The following is a 24,835-nucleotide window of genomic DNA, read 5'->3' as shown; positions in this document are numbered from 1 at the left end:
AACAATAATTGCTACATTATGTCATACAATTAACCATATAAAGCATGAAATAGAAATTGTAGGCAGAAAAATCCAATTGCTGAAATGTTACAATTTATTGAGCGTTTAAACAAAATATAATAAAATTAAATTAAAAAAACTTTGTGTTATATATATTGCATCATGTTTAATACATCAGGCTTTTATGGCTCATGTGATATAGTGAGAATATGGAGTTCACACTCGAGAAGGACAAATACATAAATTTGACTAATTTTATCGCTAACATTTTTTAGCAGTTTGGTGCAGATGTTATTTATATGGCATACAAGTAAGGTCAAATTCTTGTAATATAACTCAATTAAACTGTTGTAACTGTGCTGACTGCTTACATAAACTGCATATAAATATATATTATTATTTGGGGACAAAACATGCAATGCAATACAAAGATTGAGAGATTTACAAACGTTCTTCCAAAGCCTGATCTACATTTGAAAATAAAAAGAAAGTAAATAAACCTAACCTAAACCTAAGTTGCCTCAGTTCAGTAAATGATCATCTTAAAATATTAGCAATATGAAAGATATTCTTACATTTACTTTACAAAAAATGATTAAAAGTTATATAATAAAGAGACATAATGACCTGAAGGTGAACTAAAATAATTCTAAAAAAAGGCCTTTAGTTGCTTAAAAGTGGTAAATATCAATCAGTGTGTTGAAGGAATATTGTGCACTTTTTTTCAGCAAAGTTGAACATGCTGATCATTTGAATGACTTAGAAATATATTTAGCCTATCAAAAGTGATACAATGGGCTTTATAAGGACCAATTCATAATTATGTTTTATTAAAAACGAAATGTAGTATATGAGAGCCCACAATGGAAACACTAATAACTGACTCATTATTTTGATAAAGAGCTGATGCATAAGCATATTTCTAATCTTTGAACTTTTGACAGGTCATAACTGTAACCAGGTAACGTAACAGGATTTGCAACTGATTTGTTAGTAGCTACTGAAACCTGGTAAGATATTTTTATATAGTTTTCAAAACCAAACGGCAGCTGTGGCGCAATAACAATGCAGAACGTTATGTAATGACTGTAAAAGAGTCTGCCATTCTCATCACAGCCAGAAATAACTTAAACAAATCGGCATCGTTTGAATTTGGTGAAAAAGTATGTGAATATCTGGAATAAAGCTCTTGCACAAGTCATGATGGCAGGAAGTGTTGTTGACATTAGGATTCTTTCGCGCTACGCTAACACACCGGGACACTGTTATCAAACATAATAGGAATGTAAAAAAAAAAAAAAAAAAAAAAAAAAAAAAAAAAAATCAATATAATGAAATCATGTGCTTCAGATTCTACAGACATTGTGAAAAGAGTTAATGAATAAATATAAAAAAAGTGGTGAAGGCCAAATTACTTTAAATAAATTTCTGTTTCGACGTCAGTCTCTAATACTAAGTTACAGACAGGAATGTTTCAAAACCATTCACTGCAAAGACTAATTAAATCGACCAAACTGTTCACAGGATGTCTCTATCAATACACTGATTCTTGAGAATTTGGATAAAACAGGATTTAATTTAGAAAATAAAAAGTTAGTTAAATTACAAAATCTGAAGGTATATCCTTATAGAACAAGGTCTTGGCTGTTCAGCAATGTCCTGGTGCAACCTCCCCATTTTGTATTTTTTTTCATAAAATAGGCGTTTTTCCAGTTATTACTTTGTTTCTGTTGACACCGTCAGACACAATACAAATCTAATATTTGTTTTATTTATTTGGTCTAATATGTATTTAGAGTTTTTAAATAATTATATTGCATACTTAGTACATATACTGTATATGCTGTTAAATGTTGAATATTCACTTTTGTAAATTTTTTATACTGTTTCACGTGCACTCCTTTAAAAGATCTAACATCATATAACGTTTACTTTAAGCCTAAATATAAAAACTGATGTTTTTTTATTTAACAAACATATTTTCGTGTTAAAATAGATTATTTCTTTAATAACTCAACAGCACTGAAGAAACATATTGTAAGCATATTCATTTAAAACAAATACAACTATGACGGTGGTGACACTATTCTGACGGTGGTGACAGTGGCCTCATTACAACATACAATTCCAAAATGTATACCACTCAAGTCAATGGCTTCCTGCTTAACAACTTTATTTAACTATTTTGTCCAAAAAATAACACTGTGATAAACATGTTTCAAGGAATATAAGATACAAATAAGCAATATCTAAAAGTACCACATCCCCATATCATCAATTATAAAAAAATACTGTAAGTAAAAAAATTAAAATCATAGTAAAAAATAGTCATTACAGGAATAAAGGTGCATTACTGACATCATCTTAAACTGTCATCTAGTGCCCCCTACTCATAAAATAATACATTATATTCTTCTGAAAACTTGACTGTTAACTGTATATTGGATGTGAAGAACAGATAACAACAATTGTAACAGCACTGTGACAAACACTCAATAAGAAACATATAAGTTCAAATAGCAATAGGCTATAATTAATAAAAGTACCCCTTAATAATCATCATAAGTACAAAAATAAATCATTACCAGTAGCAATAAGATAGAATTCATCACTGACCTCTAATTTAATAAACCGTATACACACGGGGATTACGCAACATCCGCCCTTTTCGCATTCTTGATGAAGTACGCAGTTTACGCATGTCCTAATCGCACATTTTGGTATATAAACAAACATCCACACTTGTACTGCTATTTTGTATACTTTATTTCTACATTTACGTAATTTTTTAAATGTTTGCTTTGTGTGTGTTTTTTTATTTTGTTTTTATTTATTTTTTTGCCAACGAAGTGGTTACGAATAAGTAAAATAATAATAATAATAATATAATAACAATAACATTTTATATAGTGATATTAGGCTAAAAAACATGTCCCAGTATAAAATGAATATGATTAATTGAGAATATCCATATAAAGTTGCTAATAAATTGTACGCGAGAATCCCAAATTATTTTCTTACTAGTTTTGTATGTTTGACAATCAATTTAATTAAAATTATATGCAGATAAATCATATTTGATTACTGGCAGTGGCAGGCCATATAAAATCAAGCGTGAAAATGGTCCAAACAGTAAAATAAATGTGATTTTTTTTTTATTAACATTAAAAGCTACAGATTATGTAATCACAAATGACTGTGATTGGTCAATCCTGTTTTCTTTTTTTCAGCGCTGAGGACAGTAACATGTTTCACTGTACAACGTGACAACATCGCCAGTACATACAGGTGCTGGTCATATAATTAGAATACCATCAAAAAATTGATTTCACTTACTCCATTCAAAAAGTGAAACTTATATTATATTCATTCATTACACACAGATTGATATATTTCAAATGTTTATTTCTTTTAATTTTGATGATTATAATTGACAACTAAGGAAAATCCCAAATTCAGTATCTCAGAAAATTAGAATACTGTGAAAAGGTTCAATATTGAAGACACCTGGTGCCACACTCTAATCAGCTTATTATCTCAAAACACCTGCAAAGGCCACTAAAAGGTCTCTAGGTTTAGTTCTGTAGGCTACACAATCATGGGGAAGACTGCTGACTTAACAGTTGTCCAAAAGAGAACCATTGACACCTTGCAAAAGGAGGGCAAGACACAAAAGCAATAAGGATAACTGCACCCTGGAGAGGATTGTGAAACAAAACCCATTAAAAAATGTGGGGGAGATTCACAAAGAGTGGACTGCAGCTGGAGACAGTGCTTCAAGAACCACTACGCACAGACATATGCAAGACATGGGATTCCTTGTGTCAAGCCACCCTTAAACAACAGGTTTCATCAGAAGCATCTCGCTTCAAAAAAATACTAGACTGCTGCTGAGTGGTCCAAAGTTATGTTCTCTGATGAAAGTAAATTTTTTTCCTTTGGAAATCAGGGGCCCAGAGTCTGAAGGAAGAGAGGAGAGGCACACAATCCACGTTGCTTGAGGTCCAGTGTAAAGTGATGGTTTGGGGTGCCATGTCATCTGCTGGTGTTGGTCCACTGTGTTTTCTGAGGTCCAAGGTCAACGCAGCCTTATACTAGGAAGTTTTAGAGCACTTCATGCTTCCTGCTGCTGACCAACTTTATGGAGATGCAGATTTCATTATCCAACAGGACTTGGCACTTGCACACAGCGGATAGTGAGGACAGCTGAGAAGATCATCGGGATCCCTCTTCCCTCTGTCTCAGACATTTACACAACACACTATACTCATGGAGCCATCAGCATTGCGGGTAACCCCACACACCCCTTTCATAAACTTTTCACCCTGCTGCTATCTGGCAGGAGGTACAGAAGTATTTGGGCCCTCACAGTCAGATTGTGTGACAGCTTCTTCCCCCAAGCAATCAGATGACTCAACTCCAGATGACTGAGGGGATAAGAACTCATTCACACACTGGACTGATGTGAACCACTCTCACACACATCCCAATCTATTATCTACCTCCGCACAAACAATTTTGCACATTTTTGCTGTCTGCACTGTTCTGTCAGTATGCACACATGCACTTTATGTAGTCTGTGTCAAATTTTAAATGGTTATTTTATAATTAATAAATAATAGTATTCTAGTTAACCTTTAATAAGTATATTTAATATAATTAATAATTAATAATTTTTATTAATATAATTTGCAGTCCTGTGTTCTGTGTTTTTTGTCTATGTAGCACCTAGTTCTTGGAGAAACACTGTCTCATTTGACTGTGTACTTACTGTATAGAGCTGGAATGACAATAAAGCTACTCTCAATATGTTTAAGACAATACAAGGCCCCTGATGACTAGCCTTATATGTTTGACTTTATTTCTGCATATGAGAAATGCCTGACAAAAACTGATTTTTATTTATATTCTTTTTTTATATATATATATATTGAATTTCCAACAAATATATATAAACAGCAATTGTGAGAAATACATTTATAATTAAAATAATAGTTTAATAGTTAAAATTTAATATATTGCAAAACAATTTAGTCTTATATAAAACAGTGGGGCTGCAATAGTGCAATCAGAAGCCTCTGTTAGTTTTGATTAAAACAAAACAAAACAAAACAAATTCATCCTTTAATACTGCAATATGTGAATTGTTAACTAGTAGTAAAAAATAATACAGTCCTACATATGAAACAAGAAAAACAAATGAGTGAAAGAGAAAAGGCATTTATATTTATGGATGGTAAAAGCTCTTTAGTAATAAAGCAAAGACCTATACCTGAACCCTTTTTACATTCAATTGAAATACGTTTATCATTAGGATGGACAAAATAATCTTCATTACAGGGAAGGGAAAGGGAAGGGAAGCTTGTTTTCCATTACCATCTTTCTCTACAGCAGGGGTGGGGAACATTGATCCTGGAGGGCCTGTGTCCCTGCAGAGTTTAGCTCCAACCCTGAAAAAAAACCTACCTGTATTCTGAAGACCTAGATTAGCTTGTTCAGGTGTGTTTGTTTAGGGTTGGAGCTAAACTCTGCAGGGACACAGGTCCTCCAGGATCAACGTTTCCCACCCCTGCTCTACAGCAGTCGTTTCCAACCACGTTCCTGGAGGCCCCCCAACACTACAGGTTTTCCATTTCTCCTCAATTAAACACACCTGATTTAGATCATCAGCTCATTAGTAGAGACTCCAAGACCTGAAATGGGTGTGCCAGACAAAGGAGAGATGCAAAATGTGCAGTGTTGGGGGGCCTCCAGGAATGAGGTTGGGAACAATTGCTCTACAGTAATGTTAACCAGTGTTACAAATCAGTCCTGTTCCCAGCATTTTAAAATGCATTTCACATCTCATTCTCTGTTTTTTTTTTCTCTCTTTTGTACGGCGTATGGATTACTTTACAATGAAGTGCCTTTCAGCTGAGAGCTCCTTCATCTTATGTTTTATTGTTTCAGTTTGTTCTTTGCTTTCACTCCTCTTTGTGTGCATCGTGCAGAGTCAAAGGCTGCAATGCAGAGTTTGATCTGCCTTGCCAAGGCTGCCGTTGTTGAATGGCTGGGTAAGTCTCACTTTCCAATGTCTCTTTTGCTACTGGGCGACAGGGATGTGCTTTACAGGCACATTCTGTTGTGATTGCTGGCTGGTGCTTGGCATGTCTATGTTGGGATCGTCATCCACCCGGTAGCACTTGCCCAGATTCTTGATGATGTTGCAGTTGATGTTGTAACATGCAGTGTCTGCAATGCTACTCCGAGTCAGGGTCTCCTAACCTCAGCACATTCTCCATGGCTGTCCGAAGATAAGTCACTCCTGTCAGCACTGACACCTAGAGGAAGGAACAAAGATTGAAGAGGGATCTAAGGGGGTTTTTTGCTTGAAGAATGAGAGGTTGCAGGGTCAAATCTCACCCGACAGACATTTTTTTTTTTTTTGGCGGGGGGCAGTTGTTAAAGAGTTAGAGAGTCGGACTTGTAATCCAAAGTTTGAGGGTGCCGGCAGGATTGTAGGTCGGGGAAGTGAATGACCTGTGCTCTCTTTCACCTTCAGTACCATGACTGAGGGGAGACCCTTGAGCAAGGCATCAAACCCCCAACTGCTCCCTCTGTAACACAACACATGGCTGCCCACTGCTCCTGGTTAATGGGGTGTGTGTGTGTGTGTGCGTGCATTTGGATGGGTTAAATGCAGAGCACAAATTCTGAGTGAGGGGACTAAATTTAAAGAAAATTAAGCCAATTGAAATTGAATCTGTTTGTCAGTAGATGTTTGCAAATGCTGGCATTTGACTTAAACTGTGAAACGAACCTATTCTGAAAAAAAGTCACTTTTGATCTATTTATTGCATACATGCATTCATATTTGAATGGTACTGTAATTACATTTCCACAAAAAATATTAAGCTGCACAACTTTCAACACTGATAATAATTAGAAATCAGCATATTATAATTATTTCTGAAGGATCATGTGACACTGAAGACTGGAGTAATGACTGCTGAAAATTCAACCTTGCCATCACAGAAATAAATTACATTTTAAAATATATTAACATAGAAAACAATGTTGATATTACACCCCAAAAAGCCAGATGATGAGAACAGTTAAGCCAATGGACTGCATTATCTGTGTGTAGTGCTCCAGCAGGGCCTGTCTGCAGCCCCTCTGGTTCAGGTTCAGCTCCTCCTTCTGGTAGCTGGAGTTATAGTGTGCTGAGTTGATGCTGAATGAAGGGCTGAAAAATTTACGTTCAGTTTTATAAAGTTTTGTTCATTTTTATTGAAGCAAATGTAATTCCATAAAGAAGAGAAGAATGCATTAAATAACTTTTGCAATATTAATGATATACCTATATTCAATGTATAGTCCACCCAAAATAAATACTAAGCCATCATTTACTCACCCCCACATTGTTCCAAACTTGTATGACATTCTTTCTTTACGTAAGATTAAAGTGCATTGGGGGTAGATATTGACTTACTCCACTGATTTGCTATTATATCCATATCCAGGTAGCGGCTACTAATCCACTGAATGTGAAACCAGTCTCTATATCCCCTGTGGCCGCAGCATTGATACTGCATCTGCAGCATGTCCATTGTGTGCTTTATGTAGCAGCGGCCTAGCATGTCTGTGTCCTTAATAGTGCATGGCATCACGCATGCCCAAAAACAGTGACCCCTCCAGATCACATTAGGGCACCCATGAGGATGCAAAATGTAAAGAAAAAGGTACATATGATGTAAGGCAGCATCAGCAGCTTCCATTGCAGGAGCTTGGTAGTGTCCACAAAGTCAAATCAGATCGCACAGGCGGTCAAGCCAACAAAGATAAGCATGTTTTGTACTGACACAATCTCTTTTGACATCAGCTCCTGTCTCTTCTTGATTTCCACCTTTAAGAACAGGCCCATGCTGAAGAGCTTGACTCAAGTTACCACAGACACCAAGTTTAGCACCCATAAAACCTGGACCAGTTTGTCTCTGTTTTTCTTTGTAAATGTCACTTTTAAGAGTGTTGCTTTTACCATCTCAGTGGTAAATGTTTACGTCCAGGTGTAAAGCTCTTTTTTCATTTTTATTGTTTTTTATTTTAGGGTGATATAACATACTGGGTAAATGGGAGAAGACAGGCAGCGTGTTCCATGGGGAGGAGGGAAGTGAACTGGGAGTTATGGCCTGAATGACGGCCTTAGCTTCATAATAGCACAGATACTGAAATAAAGATGAAAATGTAACAAAATAAGTGCATGGACAGTTTACAAAGTATGTAAATTGCTATTTAATATATGCTACATATATTTTTGTACATTTCTGTAATGTATTATATGATACTTGAAGTGAATGTGGAAGCTTTTATTTGTACAATAAAATGTTAAGTATTTTATTAATTAAATGCATATATCTTACTTATGGCTCATAGTTTTAAGTTATTTGTTTTAATAATTATTTAATATGAGTATGGATTTAGAATGTAATCAATCAAGGCATTCATAACTTGTCAAGTACAGTATGTATTCCATGTAAACACTCAAAAGACATTAGAAATATCAAAACATTAGCTGTCATTCTAGCCATTAGACACTACTTTAATGCCATTCTCAGTTGTATTCCCACAACCCCCATCCCCTAAAACCATACAACCTACCTGCTCAGATCTCACACAGTCACATATGGGCTGGTTATCAATGGACCTTGATTGCACATGCTGTCCTGTTTTTTTTTTTTTTGCATATTTCAAGTAAGGGACCAGAGAAAAGGTGAGGAGTGTGTAAATCCTTAGTTACAGCAACTCATACAATTTCTCATTGTTTTCATAATTATAATTTAGTAACGTTTTACTGGCTTTTAGACATGCTTGCGTGTGCAACCAAGGGGCAAGGAACTCGACCGGAAGTTGAAGTCGGGTGGGGGCTGCCATCTTTTAGCAGAACTTCACTTGCGTTAGCATTCCCATTGACTCCCATTCATTTTGGCGTCACTTTGACAGCGAATAACTTTACATCTGAGGCGTTTAAAGACTCTGTTTGTCCATTATTTATTTATAAAGATACACGACAATGTATAAAGGGCTCCATTACCTTCTATGTTACATTATGGCCCCGTATAAACAGTTTTTGTAAAAAATAGGCTAACGATTGCGTCATAATTCACTCGGCTCTCTGTCGCATTACCGTACAGACAGGTGGAGAAGCTCGCAGCAAATTAACTTAATATGGCGTACTGGCGTTACATTTTAAAATACTATGCAAAATAATTAATCAGAATACTTACTCCTGCTCACTCACGCTAAAGATCTCCCCACTCAAACTCGCCGTCTCTGCAAGATTAACGACGGCAGTTTGCACACACAGCCACTTAGAAGATCTACATCTGGCAGACAGGTTGCTGACGTCGTCAAGCTTCGTTTGAGTCTGCGCGTCAGAAACGGAAGTGCTAAAAAACGCTAAAACTGGGCTTCATTTGTCTCAATTGAGTTCCAATGGGGTCGCTGTGTCCATTTCTTTTACTGTCTATGTGTGCAACCCATCGTTCGTCACACCAGCTATGTGGATTTGCAGTTACAATGTCTCTATCGCCACCAAGTGGCTGAAAAAAAAAGAAATAGCTACAAATACAGGTGAAGGTACCGTACATGAGGTTCCGTCATTTTCTTGGTTTTGATAGTATCTATCAAACTGAGCAAACGTTTTCAGCTGCCATGTTCCGAACTGATGTCAAACACATTGGGCTTTTTTTGATGGCACATGACTGTTAGTTTAAAACAGGACCTTTTAAACTGAATGCAGTGATAGCTTGGCTAGGCTTATGCTAAAATAGAAAATTATACGTTTGGTGTATGGGATGGACAAATATACAGGAACAGGGTTACTTAGCTTACTTCACATATTGCCATATCCGTATGAAAACTGTAGTTAAGATTTATTTTTAAAGTTACATTTTTGGTAAATACAATTAAATTTGGCCATGCTTTCGCAAATAATTTGGAGCAGAATAAAAATACTTTTATATATTTTCCAGATGGCGCTTTGTTTATTAAAAGGAACATCTCCTCTCTCATTTTTTGATGAAATTATCATAAACACTAGTGATACAAATGGTTATTTTACCATATGGTTTTCAACCCACTAGGGGGCCTCAACAAACCCGATTATTATTCATTATTTAAATGAATAAATTACTATATAACAATATATGTTAATATTATTAATAATATATTAAAGTGATCTAACTTAAATCTATTATCTTTTTAGTTATATCAACATTCAGTTCCTTTTCATAACACAGCTGTAAAACAAGCAGCTTTGTCATAATTACAGCAGAAATACTAAAGGAAATGTCCGTAGGAAATGGCTTACCTCTGAATATTGTACTGAAATATTTTTTACATTCCGATTACTTTAGATTAGTAGATTAACTTTCCCCTCATTGAAAGATCACTTAAGGTTAAAAAAAAGTCCAAAACAGTATTTATTTAAATGTAATCTTTAGAAAATATCAAAATGTTGTGATGCCTATATAAATGTTTTACATTTATAACAAGCCAGTCTAGTTTTTAGTAATTAGTGTGAGGTTATGCAGACAAAATTTAATTTTAAAATTAAAATTTAATCTTCCTCATGTGTTGGTCATACAGCATTCTAACATTTGATGTTACATTAAAATTTCACAGTGAAACTCTGCTTAATGATAAATGCTAATCTATAAAAATGCTAAAAACCTGATAGAGCATTGCAACCATTTCCTTATATGGAGATATATGCGTAAAACATCCTGGTGACTCAGCAACATTTTACACAGAATGGTACTACATTATGAACGTGCAGTTGTCTGGTTGTGTGGTAAACTAAAGAGGTTGAACGAGTCCAGGTCATTGTCATAGGGAGGGAAAAACTCCAGGCTCTCCTTTCTGGACCTCATCAACAACCTTTCTTCTATCCAATCGAATTAGTCAGTACCACTGGGAAAATATTTGTTTAAATGATCTTTACAAGTGAACAGTTTATTTTTCTGTTGTCAGATTATATCGGGGCACACAAGTGGTATACAAAAGCATAAAGATGACTAATTATACCCAAGGCACATTCACAGTCACATCACTGCCCCCAGTAGCAGCTTTCTTCAAGAGATGTAATAACAATCTATGAGCTCTCATAACAAATTTGCAGCAACTGACAGTTTGCAAGGACAATCCGGACATTAAAGAGCTGTTTGATACAGATCTGTCACGGAGGCTAAAAATATCACAGATCTTCTCACAGAAGAAGAATGCGGAGGAGCTATTGATGAGTTCAGTACAGACCGCATTCCATTCATCTCCCACCCATTTCTCAAATGGCCTTCTGATGATTTCATAGATACAGCATTTGTGTCATTTGTGTTCCCTTTTTTTTTTCGTTTGATGTTTTCTGATAGTATATGGTTGCTTAGCAGCACAAGTAAACTATACATAGCCTAACATTTTAAGAAATAAAAATGTAGACTGTTTCTATTCTATTAGCAGGTCAGTCTGGGTCTGTTAGGACACTCAGATTGTCTAGAGGAGATATGATTCACTGAATTATTTGGACTATGTGGGCTGATCTCATAAAAGATTGAAGCTGCACACATTACACACTACATTGTAGGTAAATACTTGGCCTGCAAACACATTCTCTCTTTCTGTATCTCAAAAAACAAAGAAAGAAGTGTGATCTGATGCTACCACCGGAACTAGCTCTACCGCACAAGCAAGTTTAGCCAAAACATGGACATCGTGGTGAGCTTCTGTCACATGCAAGTGTACACACACACACACACACACACACACACATACACGTTGGGTTTTAATGTTTCATGAGGAAATTTCAAAGATGTACTGGTTTTTATACTGAACGAACTTACCCTAACCCTACACCTAAACCCATCCCTTACACAAAAGTTTAGGCTATTTTAGTTTTTAAAAAAGAGAATTCTGTATGATTTCTAAGCTTGTTTTCTCATGGGGACAACCACAGGGTCAAAATGTTAATCTCTTTTTGGGGACATTTGGATACAGGGAAAACCAGGACCACACACACACACACACACAGAGAGTTCTTAAGTCTAGACTTTATAGATCTTTTATTTTATTCAAGTTCTTCCAATACATTGGTTTATATTTAAGATGTCACTGTAGTTTTGCACTTAGTTTTGCACTTGCACAACAGATTATATATTGTGAATCAGTAAATGATAAATTGCATATGACTCATTTATACTTATTTATATTGGTAAAACATTTTTTACAAGTCTAACAAGTATGGTTTGGAGATATTTCTTCAAAATGTCCTCCTATGCTATTGACCTCCATCACAAATATTGTTCTAAAAGCAGAGGAATGCTTGCGGTTATTTTAGTTTCACTGTGACCTCAAAGAACAGGTCTGCTGTGTAGACAACAGCCTCTGATTAGGCTTTGGATGGCATCTTTACAAGTATAGCCTGTAGAATGGCATTCATAAATCCTTTTAAATCCAGAGTGAATCTTTTTCTAAAGAATATAGTGACATCAGCCTTAAACTCTCAAAGATGAACATTAAGGGAGTTATTTTAAGCCTATTCATGTGTCTCAATAGGCAGAGTGTTGTTGTGCTGTCATTGATTTGTTTCTGTCTTATTCATTATATGATGAAAGACATTGGTCATAAAAATCGCAATGGGATCTTTCAAGTAAGGAATTAATTTAACTATCACCCCATCCCGTGTACGGGACACCTACATTTACTTCATTATATTACAATTAAATCTAATCTAATCTTGACAAACTATATATTGTTGGAAAGGTCTAAGACTCCCGAATATATATTTTACCAATGTATTTTTGTTAAATATTATGTAGGAAAAGATAGTATATCTTAATAGATAATAATAGATAATAGATAATAGACTAATTTATGACAAGAGTTCACACTCAAAAATCTAAATTATAACAGGAGTTTTGACCTTTGTTTTAAAAAAAGACTTCTTCGTTGCCTTTTTCTCTATCACATTTTGGAAATCATCAGAAATTATATTTCAACTGAAATTCATCCTTTAAAACCCATTTTAAAATCAGGCATTACATTACCATGTAAACGGTACATCAATATTATGTTACAAAATGTTTTCATTCATGAATTATACAAATTTAAGTTTGGATTGAGCACTATAAAGTCTATGTTCAAAAATGTGAGTGACAGTTAAGGGGTTAATGCTATGTGTTAAATGTATTATTTTATGTACATTTAAATTAGTATTATTTTGTCTCTACCAAATAATGTTCCTAAAGTTAATATTGTAGTCTATAGCATATGTGTTATCTGATGTTGATATACACTAGTCAAAAGTTTTTGAACAGTAAGGTTTTAATTGCTTTTTTTTTTAAGAATTCTCTTCTGCTCACCAAGCCAGCATTTATGAAATTTGAAATATTATGAAATTCATTCATGAAATATTTTTTAAATACTGTTTAAAATAACTGCTTTCTATTTGATATATATTTTAAAATGTAATTGATGTGATTTCCTTCAGTGTCACATGATCCTTCAGAAATCATTTGAATATTCTGATTTGCTGCTCAAAAAACATTTATTATTATTATTATTATGTTAGAAATATAATAATATATTTGATCTTTGTATTCATTAAAGAATCCTGAAAAAAATCTACTCAACTGTTTTAAATATTAATAATAATAATAATAATAATAATAATAACTATATTAATAAATATTACTGTTTTTGCTGAAATTTGTGATAAATGGATCAAATATTTTGATCAAATAAATATTACTGTTCAGAAATATATAATGCATATAAACGCACTTATTTTTACAGTTTATATATTTTATTATTTATTTATAGTTTTAGTTCTTTTGGGAACAAACATGTTTTTTCTATGGCATCAAACCCCCTTTTTGGAAAAGAATATACATGAATTGTGTTGTATATTAATCTTAAATTAGTTGTGTAAACTGTGCTGAAAATATAATTCCAAACTTTGTCATTTGTATATATCTAAAATGTGTGTGTGTGTGTGTGTGTCTGCGAGCGCGCACGTAGATATTTCTTATATGTCTTTTCCAATGACTCCTGGTTAAAAACCCTGGATGAAAACAGCCTAAACTCATCTGAAAGGCATGTATGATTTACTACTAACTAACTACTCATCACTAACTACTAACTACTGTATTAATTACATTAAATCCATGTAGGATATTTATAAATAAACTGGAAAAAATGGAAACACTCACATCAGCAAATTGGTAATTTCAGTCGTTTGAGGAAACTCGAAAAAGTTTTTTTTTTTTTTTTTTTCATAAGGAAAGGTGTGCTGGTTCACTCACTGGTAACCGGTCTAGCAGGCAGGTTTAGGGTGAGCTAACCCACGCATTGGCAAGAACCTCTCAGACGAGTCCAACCGGCGGGATCATCATTCCACGCCGTCCTGAGTGAAACTCCATCCGTTTGCTCTCTATAAAAGCACCGCGCTTTTGGAAAGAGATGTGCAGTTCGTCTGTATGGAAAGATGTTCTTAAAAAGCGAACCATCTCGCTTTCAAATGTTTATTTTTCAAAGCAGGTTCGAAAGAGGATCCCGGATCTATGTCGTTCACTCTACACTGGTTTTCTTCGGTAACCTGTGGCTTCCTCTTTGGCCGAGTGGTTCTCAACAGTTCAACAGTTCTTTTGAAAATTGTGAAATGTTCAGGACCACTTGATCAGACGATGGAAAATTTCACCGTGGAGTAGGGCTTGTTACTTTGTTAAAATCAGGTTTGTTGAATTGACTGCATGACGACTGCGTTGTCGGCCTATTTGCTCTCTCTCTGTCATTGCTGTGTGTTAAATGTGTGATTTTAAGGCCTTTACATTTTGATGTATTTGAGTTTCGTATTTTGTTTGAAAATAATAAACCGAATTCAAAATGAAACTTATAACCATCCTTTCTTATTTTGTTACGAAACAGTAATTTGAATGTTTTTCTTTGATTGTAGCTTCTTTTTACCAGCTTCAATTAATCCATGGACTTAATAGCCTACAAGTTTAATATTCGTCTGCAAACCTTATTTTGTATTGTATGATGTGTATATGGGTAGTTTGGTTAACGCTTTAAATATATTTTTTAGAACAACTTTTTAAAAAGTTATTCTATAGGCTTCATATCTACATTTTGGAGGAAAATATTGGGTGGTAAAAAAAAAAAAGAGAGAGTTGATATCAAATCACGATTTAAACTTGAACTTGAACTTGAAGAGTTTCGAGCAGATATTCATCAGAGGTGGAGATGATGTTTCCATTAATGGTAGCATAAAGATTACGCTGACATGAAAACAGCTGAGGTGTTCCCCAGGGACGTTGTGTTTAGGGTCCAGGGCATGTCTGTGTGACTCTCCAGGGACCAGCGGACATGAGACGCAGAGGTAGAACCAGCCAGTAGCGCACATGCCCTTTTTTCCCTTATCCGAAGTGCCCTTTTCTTTGGTGGCGGTGTTCTTTTTTTGTCCTTCAATAAATCAATGCTATTGGTCCCCTTTTACGTTTATCTGCGTGTTTTACAAATATTTAGCCAGTGAGGGGTATTAACAAGAGCTTATGACTAAATCTTGTTGGATCCGCTCAAACTGTCAGTAAAATCTCAGAACTCCACCCCCTCTATCTTGACGGAATGAAGTTCCACAGCAGTTGAACGAAATCTTGCAAAAGTAAACAAAGATCTTTTTTGAATAAGTAGGCTACAGCGTTTTCGTTACGCAAAAAAAGTGTCTATAAATGCTTATTTTATTTATTTGAGCTCTTTTATAAAATTAGATTTTGGCCAAATGTATTTTATAACAGGAAAAACCGAGCACCCATATAGCTAATCAGAACAAACTTTGTAACCTGTTGATGGAAACATAATACCATGCCTTAGTTTAATGGACGGACAAAATGTGCATTTGCAAACATTCGCTGGTCAAAAATCCCTTAACTGCATTTGAGTTTTACACAAAGCGATGGATTGATCCTCGTCACCTAGGTAAAAAAAATAAATAAATTGTTCTCTTATGAATTGGCTCTGAGCGAATCCTGCATGCAGACGTTTTGTCCATCCTGGGGCCTGTTGTGCATCAATCAGGCCTTTGCCTTTAAAGTTCAGACCTCCAACATCAGACCTTTTCCTCTCTCAGCCTCCAACATCAGGCCCCCCTCTGCCTGACCCTCCAAAATCAGGCCTTTTCCACGAAAATAAACTTTTATTTGGTTAACTGTGTAGCCTATATGTGTTTTTAATAAATTTTCATTTAATTGCATAGCGGTCTAGTGCGCTTTCTTTCCGCGCACAGCCGTATAGTAAACACTGAGGTAAATAAAGTAAAATAAAGAAAAATGGCAGAGCCTCATCTGCTTCTAGTCGCTTTTACATTATCATACCTTTTTACAATCCGTAATGAATATGAACAAAGACAGCGAAGACGGCCGTTCTGACTGGTGATGATGTGCTGCGCGCAATGACAGTAGGGGCGGGGGATAATCGCTCTCCACTTCCTGTGAAGTGATGTATCGATGTTCACTTATTCCCTGTGCCTTGCGCAGTGCCCTTCGAACTGAACATGTTCGCTCCCTTCGGATTGGAATCTCACTTAAGATGTTGGAATACCCTGTGAAGTCCACTTCACAGTACACTTACGGTCGAACTGAACGCACATAAAAACACAAGTCGATCCACATGGTTTTCGTTTGGACTGCCAGGTGTGCCCTCGCAGTCGCTGTGATTTTGCCAAGTAAGACATGTTCCTGGATCAACATCTTTTGGCGATCCTGGATCAACATTATTGTCCAAAATTATAAAATGTACATCTCAATTCTGATTGGGTTGATTGGAATGTCGTTCCATACGTTCAATCTGACAACAATCGTATGAATTTGTACGAGTGTGGTCGTACGAATTCGTACGAATAAGCCACCTTGTGAAAAATTGTACGATTCGCCATGAGATCGGGTTGGCACAGCTCAGGGGCGTAGCAATCTTTTCAGAAGTGAGGGGGACAGAAATGATATATATTAAATTATATATATTATAAATATAAATATAAATATATATATATATATATATATATATATATATATATATATATATATATATATATATATATATATATATATATATATATATATATAACATTACAATAGAACATTTCTGTAATCTATAGAGCCTACCAATCAACAGTTTTTGAACAGTAAGATTTTTAATGTTTTTAAAGAAGTCTCTTCTGCTCACCAAGCCTGCATTTATTTGATCCAAAGTACAGCAAAAGTTTTAAAAGTTTTTACTGTTTAAAATAACTATTTTCTATTTGAATATATTTTAAAATGTAATTGTGATCAAAGGTGAATATTCAGCATCATTACTCCAGTGTCACATCCTTAAAGGTGCTGTAGGGAACTTTTGTAAAAAAAAATATTTTTTACATATTTATTAAACCTGTCATTATGTCCTGACAGTAGAATATGAGACAGATAATCTGTGAAAAAAAATCAAGCTCCTCTGGCTCCTCCCAGTGGGCCTATTGCCATTTGCAGAAAGTCATGCGCTCCAGGTAAAAAACAACCAATCAGAGCTGCGGTCCGTAACTTTGTTTGTGTTCAAAATGTAGAAGGTTTCCAAACCTTGTTTTTAGCTTGTCCTGAATCACTAGAGTACACCTATAATAAGTGTTTATATTAGGACTATTTTAGATTGCTTCGGGGGTACCGCTGCGGAGTAACCCAGTACCTTTGTGATTCTTCATAGACATAAACAAAGAGAAGTAGTTCCGGCTACGATGTTCTTCCGCAAGACGCAAGCAGTTCTGTTTATTAACCGCTAGAGCGTCAAAAGTTCCCTACTGCAGCTTTAAGAAATCAAATCATTCTATATACTGATTTGCTGATTATCAATAATTAAAACATGAGTAAATTTTTTTTCATCATTGTTTGATGAATAGAAGGATCCAAAGATCAAAATTTATGTGAAATAAAAAGCCTTTGCAACATTATACAGTATATCATTCAAAAAATATATATATTGTTTGGAAAATAAATTATAGAAATGAATACTTTTATTTAGCAAGCTTTAAAATCTCAATAAATAACATTTTGAAATATATTCGAATAGAAAACAGTTATTTTAAATAGTCTATTAAAATATTTCTGTTTACTGTTTTGCTGTACTTTGGATCAAATAAATGCAGGCTTGGTGAACAAAAGAGACTTGACTGAGAACTTTAATTATTCTCAAATTTCCATCTTTTAATTGGCTTAGAAATCTATAACTGCTTGACAATAACAAATAATTATTATTTTTGTAGGCTATATACTACAAACACTTAATAAGGCAGAATAGTTTCTATAGGCCTACTGTAATAAATCTATGTCAATTAGCACTGTTTTGTTGATATACTGTATTTATCACCTGCTGGAGATGACTTGAAAAACCATATGTTGTCGAAATCGTATATAAATGTCTTCGTTTCCCAAAAGTTTCAGTTCTTCTGTCAAAACAACTGTTTTCATATAGCGATAGCTGGACGCCGTTGCCCATATTAGGAGTTTCCTGCAATCACTTTTCTGCGAGAGAGCGCGCTCCGGCTTCGAGGAAGAATGAAACACACACTGCAGGAGTGTTTAGCGCTTCTGGGTCCGAATAAAATATCAGGTCATGCGCAGACTATCCTGTCTCTTTGAGTTTAAACTATATTTGTTCAAACCAGCTCTTGAAAACGTCTATGCTAACACATTTGACTGAAAAGTGCGGGGAACGAATTTCCATGATATTTAAAGTGGGGGGGACATCGACATGTCCCCCGCATCCCCCGCGTAATCTACGCCCCTGGCACAGCTCAAACAAAAGTTTCACATGGCTTTACATGATTTACCACAAGATTCAAGGAATATAGCTACAGCAGAGGAAAACACCTGTGGAACTTGACACTCTCATGTTGGATAACGAAATTTGGATTGACCAGTTATTATCTGAAGAGAAAAAGAAGATAATAGCTCCTTTTACGTTTGCATGCTTTTTAACTTAATATAGCTGTTAAATATAGCACATTTAAGCCCCTTCTTAGCTTATTTATAATGAAAAAAAAAAAATCAAGAATATTTCAGCACCACGAACAGCTCCTTCGAAAAGACCCGAAAAGTGTTTCATGACGGTTTAGTGTTTTGACCACAACAAAACACAAATGCAGTGACAATGTAGTCTAAAATACGTCGCTTAACATTTCTAAATCAATTCACGCATTTTTGAAGAGTAAAATATTTTAATACGAGCTCCACCAAAAACACTAAACTTTATAATGGTTTGTTTTATGCAAGTACCATTGTAGGCCATGTAGTGGCGCTATAGGAATAGTGGCTGACTGCGCCCCTGAAAATACTCGCTTTCTGTGTCTTTCACAATCACAGTAGCGTACTTTATTATCATGCTTATTTAACATTAAGTGTTCATATAAGACTATTAAACATACAACAATAAATTGTTGGGAATTATAGATAAATACTAGGTAAAATGGATATAGTGCCAGTAATGTGAATAAAATTAAAAGTCTGAGCCTTTTTGCATGTTGTCCTGTGTTGGCGCAGATTTTTTTGCTTTGCCCTGGGTGCTCCGGTTTCCACCACAATCCAAAGCAGCATATTTGATTATTGACACAATAAACGGCCCGTAGGTGTGTGAGAGAGTCTATGTGTGAACTAATAGACATTAAGACGTCTCTGTTGTGGCTGTGACAGATGTAGGAGATTTATACATTTATGACAGGAAAATAAGGAATGAGATTCAGCTATGGAATCTATGACATTAAATAAAAAAGTGCGTCTCGATACGTCTGCATATACGTCTGCCTAACTTACACCACTGTTGTCAATGAAAACAGGTTACATTTCTCCCCTAAGAGATCGAGCGATGCTCCTTCAGTGTGAATCAGAGTCAGGAGCGCGCTGTGTGAGCAGTGATTCAAGATCAGTCTAACTCTGAGAGCTGACTTCAGTTCATTTATCGTGAGCATAGGGCTGAGAAGCGCAACTAGCAAGACTGGAAAAACTAAACTTAAGACGCTTATATAAAGTTTTCAGTTAAAATCCATGACATCAAATGGATAATGCATCGAGTCGGAGCACATCAGACTGACGAATGACAGCGGGGATATTTAAAACAGAAACATGCACTCTCGTTATTGGGTTCAAGGTGCAGGACACAGCCCAGATTTCAGGAGGTTCACGGTGAGATAAAATACGATTAAAGTTTGCAGATTATTATTTTTTTAGGCTTTTATTAACTTTGCTATGTAAATTCATAGCATTTGATACATGAAAGCACGTATTGATACATGAAAAGTGTTTATCCTACTGGAAATCATCTTAAACCTTCTAAGACCATCATCAATCTTGCATTGGGTCAAGCTGTTTTATTTAATTTTTTATGTATTTTTATTTTTTTAGCAGGGAAATGTTGATTGTGTTTGTGGACCATATTATGACAGTCTTAAAGTAAATTTCTGTTGCTAACAGTCTACATTTTATTCTTGCAGCCATTTTTCATTCATCTCTCAGTTTGAATTGTGTTCTGTTATTTTTATTTTATATTTTTTTTTACTTTAGGTCATTGAAGTCCAGCACTCAGTCCTAGGAAAAGGCTTCATTCTGTAGAGGAAGTGCAATGCGGCAGCCGGCCAAGCCCGGAGGTTGCTGGTTCAGTGTTCGTAATGGAGTTAAGTTATTCTGAGAACAAGCATGGGAGGGAAAGCCTGTGTCAGCGATGTCAAATCATTGTGAACCAACTGAACAAGCAGGCGTGTGAACTGGCTGAGCCATAAAGACATTGACTGTGGTTTAGAAATAATCATTTTAATCTTTAAAGATTGAACTCTAATTTAAGACAGTGAATGCTAATTTCTAAATATCCATTACATAATAATAAAGAATTTAGGAGAGTTCAAGAAAGTCACTCATACATTAAAATTCAATCTTTTTTTGTTGTTCCACACCTGCTTACCTTTTTTCTTCAGTGCAATACAAAAGATTATGTTTGGTATATTGGCAGTCTCACTGTATTCTCAATTTTATTGTATGGAGTAAAAAAGATTTAAGTAATAAGAAAGTGTTGGGCGACAGAGACTGATTGTGCAGCATTTCCTTTTATGTTTCATAGAATAAAGAAAGTCAAACAGGTGTGGAACAACTGTATACTATATATATATATATATATATATATATATATATTTGGATTAAAGTGTGATGACAATACTAAATGTTTATAGAGCAGTAAATCAGAAAATTATTATGTTTTAATTATGACACTGAAGACTGGAGTAATGATGCTGGAAATTCAGTTTTGCCAACACAGGAATAAATAACTTTTTTTTAAATATATTAAGATTGAAAAAATTACTTTAATTTATAATAATATTTCACAGTTTTATTGTTTTTACTCTATTTTTGATCAAATAAATGTAACCTTGGTAATTCTAAGAGATTTCTTACTGCAGTCCACATATTAATGCACAAACATCTCAAATTTACAATACACATATGAGTTTGATGCAGTGTGAGTCCAAAACACCATTTAACATGAATGCCTTTGTTTGGACACATCGCTGTCATTAATGATATCTTCAGTACTCTAAGAAGTTGAAATTGCAGTCTACACAGTATTTTGACTCGTCTGCCTCTTCAGCCCACCATGCATCTAAAATACCCTTAGACAATGCTCAAAATATGAGGTGTGCTACTTCTTTTTGATATAGCTACCAGCATCTACACTGTTCACAATGATTTTTATAGATGAAATGTATAAAAAACATTTCAATGACCAGTAGAACGGTCCAACTCATCAGGTTCTTATGGTCCCATTAATAAAAATGGTCCTATGATGGCACACATTGAGTTGTCCTGGCAGTGAATAAAAAGAAGGTTGTGGCCGCAATCTTAGTGTTTCACTCAAGAATCAGCTCAAATTAAACTGCAAGTAAGCTAATAGTATGTTTATGGTAGAAGCATAACTTTTAATTAAAATCTCCAGTTAAACTTATAAAGCTTATATAGAATTACATATGCTTATAAATGGTTAAAGCTAATCTTTTCATCTTAATTTGAAAGTTTAGCCTCTGACTTATTAAGCACTGTCATATAGTTATTTGGAGCTGATTCACTTGTTTCCATTGTTATTGCTTGCACTTATTATTCCGCGACATCATTATTTATGAGTGTCAATATTGTCTTGTTTCCATGCTTGTATCCAACAGTACCTGGTAGTTATTGTTCTTATCAACAATGTATGTAAAGGGAAGTGTAGAAGTGATATCATCTGAAAAGGAAGTTTAAGCCACCTAACTTTTACCACTCAATGAAATTGTGATCCTGTTGGCTTGGAAATGCATTTTCTCAAATGGCCAGAGGCTTTGCATTCCTTCACGTTGACTATAGGCTTATGAAAAGTTGGACCTGTCTGTTACCTCCTGTTTTGAAGGTTTGTCTTTCAAACTGACCCAACCACAGGGGTTATTGAAGGCCAGCACATTTTCAGAAACTTTATCCTACATTCTTAAAAATAATGGTTCTAAAAACGGTTTTTCACAATGATGACACAGATGACACCATTTTGGGCTAGCCAAAGAACATTTAAGCAAACAACAAGGTGTTTTTTTTTTTTTTAAATAATTGAAAGAACAGTTTTACACTGTAAGGTTCCATGAATGTAATTATTATTATTTATTTTTTTTAAAGTTTTTGGCATTTTGGTAATCATATTCTCTTTGGTAATAATATGTGCTGCTTCTTTATGGTGGTTAGGAATAATTTAATATATATATATATATATATATATATATATATATATATATATATATATATATATATATATATATACTGTATAAGATCATGTTTAGTGAACAAAAAGTCATACAGGTTTGAAACAACTTGAGGGTGAGTAAAGTACATAATTTTAATATATATTATTTTATTATTTAGGTAAACTATCCCTTTAAGAATATTTATTGCATTGGTCAATTTTTTTGCACACCAAATGTACATCTTAGGAAGGTGGCATGGTCTTATTCTTGAAAAATTGAAGATGACTCGAATAAAAAGTTGCTTTCTTAGACTCTAATAAAATGAAGTAAAGCTTTAAAATGTGCAAGGACATGTTTTTCTCTGCTGTCTCAGACAGAGTTAAATTATTTGTCAGCTCAGACAATCAGTCAGATGAAGCTGTAAGATACCCCTGCAGTGGCTGAGTGCTCAACAAAAGCAGGATGAAAGAATCTCAGGCCACTTTTAGCACACAATGATGCTGTCAATACCAGACTCCATAAAGCCTCATGGAGTCGTATCTCATAGAAAGATTTTAAATAAAAAAATGCAGTGGCAGTCTAAATCCATTCTGACTCGTCAGTGGAAATAAATCGCATTGTAGAATGGAGAGATTTATCTCAATTTCAGATCATTGTGATCACACAACTATGGGTCACCCCATGAATTAAAAAACAAATCCTCATGTAGCAGATCTGCAGAAGGAAAATAAACTTTAAAGAGTACTCATATGGCATTTTCCCCACATGCAAAATATATCTATAAAATATGAGGAAATATTAGTAAAAATTATTTATTTATTTAAGATCAATATTTGCAATTTGGGCCTTTTTTTGTAAATTTTGAAAACACATAATAAATGTTTTTTCCTGTATTTGGATTGGGGCAGATTAAGCTATAGAGACTTGATATCTGGGTTGAAATATAAATGAGCAAATTTTTTAATAATATTGTGTGGTGGGATGACCTTAAGTGGTCAATAGTAACCAGGAGAAAGGGGCCATGAGGTGACTTTGGCAAACAGACACATTTTTATTCAGACAGGTCAAAAATATTAAAACATAACATCAACACTCTTTGATGCAAATACCCACATGAAAACAAAGTCATAATAAATTATAAAAAAAGAAAACCAACTATAGATGGCCACAGGTTACCCAGTAAGTGAAGACAGAAGTGGCACAAGCAAATGTGCTCTCACAGCAGTCAGGCTCAAGGCAATCACACTGCAAACCTACAGAAAAAACAAAGATAAAGTGATCAAACCACCACACAATCCCGGCCATCCGCAGAGTGAGGGCAGCTCAGTGGCCACCATTGGCTTAAGAAACCAAAACTAAACAACTTAATTAACAGTGGGCAATGCAGGTGATACAAACACAAAGATCTATCTAACACTAAGATCTAAACATCAATTAAATAAAATGCACTCACTATAAATACTTCAAGTAATTTTAAAACTTAAAAAGCTCCCTTTATATCTAACAATACCTCTAACATCCACTATTTTCGACTGGGACAGTCAGGTCAGGCAATAATCCATCCACAACACTTAAACAGAGAAGAAGAATATCATTAAAACAAACTCCTAAAAACTAGATCATTAATATAAAAAAAAACTACTACCTTCTTTATCTGTACATTATTTAACACAATATGTGTAGACAGATGTGCTTAACACTTTATGTGTAGTTTTTAAAGATGTCCGTTATTTAAATTAGCTAGCGTAGTGTGACGTAAGGGTCTTTGTACAGAATCTAGTCAGCCCATAGTTTTAAGTCTGCAATGACAGCGACATGCCATTTCTTTTTACTACTGTATTGTTGTAAGTAAAATATCATATTTATATCATAATCGCTTCATTATGTTAATTGACTAACCCACGAGTCAAAACCACCTTTTTACTATGGAGGAAATTTCAACATTCAGTGAAATTCTCATAAAACCTAGCAGAAGTAAATCAAGGGTCTGAATTAACCCAGGTCATCACATTATATGTTTGATATATTAATACAATT

General features: G+C 34.7%; 1 long non-coding RNA gene and 1 pseudogene across 1 annotated transcript; one reads left to right on the top strand and one right to left on the bottom strand.

Moving 5' to 3' along the window:
- Positions 1-5,731: 5,731 nt before the first annotated feature.
- Positions 5,732-8,408, top strand: LOC127938799 (uncharacterized). The gene is made up of 3 exons (XR_008148813.1): positions 5,732-5,761; positions 5,904-6,053; positions 8,087-8,408. It is a non-coding gene; the product is annotated as an uncharacterized LOC127938799 (long non-coding RNA).
- LOC127938798 (photoreceptor outer segment membrane glycoprotein 2-like) lies at positions 6,947-9,507 on the bottom strand (annotated as a pseudogene).
- Between the last annotated feature and the right edge of the window lie 15,328 nt (positions 9,508-24,835).

The sequence above is a fragment of the Carassius gibelio genome, chromosome A20, assembly GCF_023724105.1.
Source record: "Carassius gibelio isolate Cgi1373 ecotype wild population from Czech Republic chromosome A20, carGib1.2-hapl.c, whole genome shotgun sequence".
NCBI lineage: Eukaryota > Metazoa > Chordata > Actinopteri > Cypriniformes > Cyprinidae > Carassius > Carassius gibelio.
The sequence above is the reverse complement of the archived record's forward strand: the minus strand, read 5'-3'. Positions and strand labels throughout refer to the sequence as shown.